At 48.3% G+C, this 7,260-nt stretch overlaps 1 long non-coding RNA gene across 1 annotated transcript in view; it reads right to left on the bottom strand.

The window, feature by feature from the left end:
* Positions 1-1,430: 1,430 nt before the first annotated feature.
* LOC117443592 (uncharacterized) overlaps positions 1,431-7,260 on the bottom strand; it is a 91,632-nt gene continuing 85,802 nt past the window's right edge. The window contains exon 3 of the long non-coding RNA XR_004551694.2: positions 1,431-2,281. This is a non-coding gene — a long non-coding RNA (uncharacterized lncRNA). The remainder of the gene's footprint in view (positions 2,282-7,260) is intronic.

Below are 7,260 nucleotides of genomic sequence, written 5' to 3'. Positions count from 1 at the left end.
CAAATACCTGTACTTTCTACTTCTCACATGTTGAACACAAATACCTGTACTTTCTACTTCTTACATGTTGAACTCAAATACCTGTACTTTCTACTTCTCTCATGTTGAACTCAAGTACCTGTACTTTCTACTTTTCACATGTTGAACTCAAATACCTGTACTTTCTACTTCTTACACGTTGAACTCAAATACCTGAACTTTCTACTTCTCACATGTTGAACTCAAATACCTGAACTTTCTACTTCTTACATGTTGAATACAAATACCTGTACTTTCTACTTCTCACATGTTGAACTCAAATACCTGTACTTTCTACTTCTCACATGTTGAACCCAAATACCTGTACTTTCTACTTCTTACATGTTGAACCCAAATACCTGTACTTTCTACTTCTTACATGTTGAACCCAAATACCTGTACTTTCTACTTCTCTCATGTTGAACACAAATACCTGAACTTTCTACTTCTCACATGTTGAACTCAAATACCTGTACTTTCTACTTCTCACATGTTGAACTCAAAAGCAGCTGCTAGCTATGGGTAGGGTTGGGAACCGAAACTCGGTTCCAGATGAAAACCGATAAGAAAATGCCGGGTACCGGGTACCCATACAAAATACACAATTTCGGTTCTGCTTAACGGTTCCTAAACGCGGTAGACCTGGTGGAATACAGGGTGAGGGCGGACTGGCCATCTGTGTGTTCTGGAGAATCACAGAACGGCCGGTCGGTAGCGGGCCGTTGACGGGGCACCGCCCTACATTTTTAAAAACGGCATCATGTAAGTTGCGGCGACAGAGGTCCACAGTTTCCCCGCAGCGAGGCTCCCCCCGCCCCCCGTGGAGAGTTCACCAGCTCAGTCACTTCAGAACACCAAAGATGGGTCGCGGTAAACGCTCTGAAGTGAGGCTCCACTACACTAAGAAAGAAAAAGACGAGGCACAGTGTAAAGCCTGTTAGTAGCTCGCCACAGACACAGCTCAGTTAAAATAAAGCACAGCTATTGTGCAATACATTTGTATTGCATGTATATTTTTTATTTGTAAAAATGTCAGTTAAACCATAAAAGAATAAAGATATTTTTGTTATCTAAACGTTTGACCTCTTTCTTTTTTACATTTTGGAATCGAAACGGGGAATCAATAAGAACCGGAATCGATAAGAACCGGAATCGATAAGAACCGGAATCAATAAGAACCGGAATCGATAAGAACCGGAATCGATACATTTCAAACGATACCCATCCCTAGATATGGGTACTTTTTACTTCAGGACATTTCAAAGCCTCTTTACTTTGACTTGAGTAAAGAAGTTTAGTCAGTACTTGTACTTTCACCAGAGTATTTTCAAACAGAGTATGTGTACTTCTACTTGAGGAAAGGATGTGTTTGTAAACAGCTTTCAAAGAAGGAAAGAGGAACTCACCGCTGCATTGGATGCTTCCTCTTCCCCGCACACCGTCAGATATCAGTGAGTCTTATCTCGTCCTGCTTCCCAGGGTTCATCGAGTTCTTTACTTTCTCTGAAGCGCTGAGGAAGAACTGCTCTGTCTCCGGAGGGTTTCAAAGGGTCGGATTCTCCTCTGAGATCTCCAAAGGCCTGCCGGGCGTCTCCCGATGTGTGTTGCCCGTCTTTATATTTCGCTGTGTGTGATGCCACTTCGCTGGCAGGCAGCTGAGAGGAGGGTGTCTCTCTCTGGAGAAGTGCCTGGCTACTGTTGCTATCCTCCGATGGAAAATGCTGCTGCTGCTGCTTCTTCTGGGGTTGATTGAAGCACCAGGTTCCCTTCAGTTTCCTTGAGTGTGTGTTGAGGTATATCGTTTCCTGCCGGGTGTGTGTGAGGTTTTTCTGTGAAGAGTGTGTAGCTTCCTGTCTGGAATGTATATCACCTGAGGTCGTTTACAGGTGAGGACGGAAACAATTCAGAGGTCGCAGGTGGTTGCATTGAAGAGAGCTTGAGAGGCAGTACAGGTTTTCATGGTCCCGTCAGAGAGAGGTTTGTTTCCCGTCGCCAGAGGTAGGCAGGAGGAGAAGAAGTCCCTGAGGTCAAATGGAGAAAATGTCCTAAATTGCTTGCTTTCACTTTTTCTATTTCTGTGGGAGGTAGAAAAGCAGAAGAGCTCCTCTCTGATTGGCTGAAGGGAGGTAAAGTATTTTCAGTCTCAATGACCTCCTCTCTCGCTCTCTTTTTTAAATGCTGCTGGTTATCCCGCGTCCTTCTGGGATATTCTCTGCTCGGCTCTGCCTCTCAACATCTAACGTGGTTCCTTCCGCGGCTCCACCTGCAGAGGAGAGAGAACACACGGGTTAGAAATCTACTTCCTGTTTCGTTACTGTTCAAAAAATCTCACTGGTCACCGGCTTGATCTTCAATTTCAAAAATCGGACTTTTTCTCAAAACCTCGAATATTTGGAATTTTTGTCAAATATTCGGAATTTTTGTCAAATATTCGGATTTTTTGTCAAATATTCGAAATTTTTGTCAAATATTCGGAATTTTTGTCAAATATTCGAAATTTTTGTCAAATATTCGGAATTTTTGTCAAATATTCGGATTTTTTGTCAAATATTCGGAATTTTTCTCAAATATTCGAAATTTTTCTCAAATAATCAAAGAAATTCTCAAAAATTGAAATTTTCATCAAAAATCGAAATGTTTCTGAATTATTAAAAGTCACTCACACAATCATTTAAGAACACTTTATACCCAAAAAATAAATAGATCATCTGGATGGAAAGGCTTCAGTCTCATAATGAAACCCCTGAAGAACCAGTGTTTGAGGAAAGGGTTCAATTGTTGTGAACAAATTGACGTTTCTTTATTAAAAAGTCTCTTTACTTCCGTAGGTTCTGTCATGTGACCCGATGACTCCAATCCAATGGTGGCGAGGGCCAACGTGTCGGATGTTAAATGAACTATTGAAGGAACCTTCTGGGGTAAAAACCTTCTGGGGTAAAAACCTTCTGGGGTAAAAACCCACCAATGAACCGGAACAAAAGCAGCTTTTCAAACAAGTGGCGTAACACTTTTACATCTGAACCCAAACCGAGTTCCCCTTGACTCGGTCCCTGTGGATTTGCAGTGACTGAATAAACCCCACACAATAAACAGATGGATGTTTAAGAACCAACCGGACATAATGCAATGCATAATGCAGGAGACTATGAAGAGTCCTCTTTCTAATGCTCTGAGTCAGGAGGGTTCCTCTCTGCTGTCCTCATGCACACATCCTGCACTGAATGCTAAAGCACTTATCACAAAGTACTCGTAATCATAATTCAGAACATCTGCCAAGTGCTGATGCTTCTCGTCGGCATGAATACTAATGGGTATTTAATATAAGAAATGCTGCATAAGAACACATGCATGCACAGGGATACACAATGCACACACACACACACACACAATGTACACACACACACACACACACACACACACACACACACACACACACACACACACACACACACACACACACACACACACACACACACACACACACACTCTCTTTGTGTGTCTCTTTCTCATATGGACACACATGTAGGTTCGTGCACTGAACATTAGCAGGAGAGGACTCTTTAAAGTAGAGACGCTACATACTGATATACACCTGAACATTAGCAGGAGAGGACTCTTTAAAGTAGAGACACTACATACTGATATACACCTGAACATCAGCAGGAGAGGACTCTTTAAAGTAGAGACACTACATACTGATATACACCTGAACATCAGCAGGAGAGGACTCTTTAAAGTGGAGACACTACATGGTCTGACTCACAACCCTTTTCATCTGAAGTTCCCCTTCAAGCCTCTTAACCCTGAAAGCACCACTTGTGGAGAACAACAACAACATGAATAACGGAACGGCAAAACCCATCGTCAGCGACTAAAACTAAACGAAATACTCGTACATCAGGGATTAGAACATTAAGACTGGCCATGTTGTCTTTGTGTGCATCACGGTATGGTTATCTGTTCCTAGTTGTGGTTATTCTTTATAGTTGCGTTGTGTCTTTATGCTTTCAGTGTGTAGTCCTAAAGTGTAGGAGCCGCATGTACGTTTATTTAGATTTATTTGGAACCTTTATTAATGCATTGTTCTGTTTCAGTGAGAGGTGCGCTCAGGTGAAGGGGGCGGGGCTAAAGCTTTACGTTGGAGGTGCACTTTGCTCAGGTGAAGGGGGCGGGGCTAAAGCTTTACGTTGGAGGTGCACTTTGCTCAGGTGAAGGGGGCGGGGCTAAAGCTTTACGTTGGAGGTGCCCTTTGCTCAGGTGAAGGGGGCGGGGCTAACGCTTTACGTTGGAGGTGCCCTTTGCTCAGGTGAAGGGGGCGGGGCTAAAGCTTTACATTGGAGGTGCGCTCAGGTGAAGGGGGCGGGGCTAAAGCTTTACGTTGGAGGTGCCCTTTGCTCAGGTGAAGGGGGCGGGGCTAAAGCTTTACATTGGAGGTGCGCTCAGGTGAAGGGGGCGGGGCTAAAGCTTTACGTTGGAGGTGCGCTTTGCTCAGTTGAAGGGGGCGGGGCTAAATCTTTACGTTGGAGGTGCGCTCAGGTGAAGGGGGCGGGGCTAAAGCTTTTTTTACGTTGGAGGTGCGGTGTGTCTCTTGCCTTGCTGTGGTTGTTTTGCGTCTCTAATTGGTGTTCTGTGTTCTTTGGTCTCCACATTCTCGCGGGGGTGGATGAGGGTGGGGGTGATGAGGGTGGGGGTGGATGAGGGGGGGGGTGGATGAGGGTGGGGGTGATGAGGGTGGGGGTGGATGAGGGGGGGGGGTGGATGAGGGTGGGGGTGATGAGGGTGGGGGTGGATGAGGGTGGGGGTGATGAGGGTGGGGGTGGATGAGGGGGGGGTGATGAGGGTGGGGGTGATGAGGGTGGGGGTGGATGAGGGGGGGGGTGGATGAGGGTGGGGGTGGATGAGGGTGGGGGTGGATGAGGGTGGGGGTGATGAGGGTGGGGTTGGATGAGGGGGGGGTGGATGAGGGTGGGGGTGATGAGGGTGGGGGTGGATGAGGGTGGGGGTGATGAGGGTGGGGGTGGATGAGGGTGGGGGTGATGAGGGTGGGGGTGGATGAGGGTGGAGGTGGATGAGGGTGAGGTGGATGAGGGTGGAGGTGGATGAGGGTGGGGGTGATGAGGGTGGGGGTGGATGAGGGTGGAGGTGATGTGGTGCCATGGCTTGGTGCGGGTGAGGAGCCTGGCGGCAGAGTTCTGGACGTATTGGAGCCGGTCCAGGGTTTTGCTGGGAGCCCCGGACAGGACTCCATTGCAGTAGTCCAGACGGGATGTGATGAAGGCGTGTACGAGTGAAGCCCGGAGTCTGGCGATGTTCTTGAGGTGGTAGAAGGCGGATTTGGTGACAGATCTGACGTGCGCCTGGAAAGAGAGGGTGGCGTCCAGGACGACTCCCAGGTGGCGGGCTTCAGTGGACGGGGAGATGGAGAGAAGCAGGTCTGCAACCTTCGGGAGCTGCGTCTTGGGAGCCAGTCATGAGCTCGGTTGTACTGCTCTTGATGTGGAGCAGGTTTGATGACATCCAGGTTTTTATGTGCTCTCGGCAGTCGACACGGGATCGAGGGGGAGCTGAGTGGACGGATCACGGTATCGTTATTGTGTTCCTAGTTGTGGTTATTGTGTATATTCGCCGGGTGGTTTTGCATCACTTTACAGTTGTTCTGTGTCTCTTTGTCGTCCATCTCTAGTCCTAAACTCTTGTTGTGTATCTGGTCGTTTGATGGATCTGCATTCCCGTGTTGTGTCGTATTGAAGTTGCGTTGTGTCTAAACCGAGCTGAAGCATGCTCCAGCCGACAACAATGTACCGCTGTGTTTCAGGAGGTGCCACGTGTTTGTATTGGACCCTGAAGGCAGCATCAGGACCAAACACACACTCAGAGGACCATTGACCTCCAGACTAACGGATAGACGTTCCTCTAACGAAGTCTGGAGAATCGTGCGGCTGCTTTGTGATCATTTGAGAAGCTGTCCTCTTCTCCTTGGCTTTGATTCCTGATCTGCTCCACGAGGAGACGACAGAAAGCACGCCCTCTCCTTCTCCCTGACACTCAGCAGCCTCTGAGGGAACCAATGAGCTCAGAGGACGGTCTAGTTAACTGCAGGAGACGCAGAATGAGAGACTTCAATATTCCTCTTTTGAAGAGCTTTTCTTTCTGTACCACATGCCTCTTGTTCCGTAAGCAGCGACAGATGTACGGGCAGCCTGAGAGCACAGACACAAATACTCCACGGTGTCAGAACGCCGCGAATACCTCGAAGAGACGGCCGCCAAGCTGGCAGTGAACTTGGAAAAGGCGAGCGTCCAACATTAACAGCAGCTTGGCCGAAGACGAGAGAGAACAGGAGATGGATGGAAAAAGATCCGCCGAATGGATTCAGTCCAATTCCTCTTCGAATATCTCCTTCCCATTTCTGAACCGTCGAACATCCAACGACAGAGAGGAGAAGGCGGAATGACCTGCTCTGTAACAGCCTGCAAGTCTTCTGTAACCCATTAAAGCCCGTTGACCATCCGCTCTGAGGCCCCGGCGAACACGAGCAACGAGAGACGAGACCGTGTGTCATAGTAAAGCCGTGATCGAGGTCTCCAGACGCCCAGCGCAACACGCGGGAGGGCCCGTCGTTAGCATCCGCTCTCACCGCAGACGTCTTTCGGAAGACGTATCTCCTCGGGACGAACGAATGGGACACACGTCTTAGATCGCAACACGAGCCTCCCAATCCCGCAGCATGTCAGGATTCAGGTCGTGGGGTTTTAAGGCTGGACTCCTGGCGTTGGTTTCTGCCCGACCCGTAGACGCGTTCTGCGTATTTGAGTTGTTCACGGACGAAAGGTCTGACGTGCCCTCCTGACCCCAGAGACGAGGCTGCCGAGCGAAGAGACGCGTCCTGCAGGCATCTGTGTCTGAGCCGTTTCACCGCCAAGAGACTGGCACACCGACCTGGACAGAGTGTGTGTGTGTGTGTGTGTGTGTGTGTGTGTGTGTGTGTGTGTGTGTGTGTGTGTGTGTGTGTGTGTGTGTGTGTGTGTGTGTGTGTGTGTGTGTGTGTGTGTGTGTGTGTGTGTGTGTGTGTGTCTTCGCTGAGGCTCTATGGTCTTGATATTTGACAGCAGGTCGTGATGAGGTCAGGCAGAGCTCGTATCTGTTGTTTTTTTACTCTCTTCTCGTACGATTCTTGGACATGGCTGACATTTAGAGCCTGGAAAACCCACACACACACACACACACACACACACACACACA

Source organism: Pseudochaenichthys georgianus, unplaced genomic scaffold, assembly GCF_902827115.2.
Source record: "Pseudochaenichthys georgianus unplaced genomic scaffold, fPseGeo1.2 scaffold_632_arrow_ctg1, whole genome shotgun sequence".
Lineage (NCBI taxonomy): Eukaryota > Metazoa > Chordata > Actinopteri > Perciformes > Channichthyidae > Pseudochaenichthys > Pseudochaenichthys georgianus.
The sequence above is the reverse complement of the archived record's forward strand: the minus strand, read 5'-3'. Positions and strand labels throughout refer to the sequence as shown.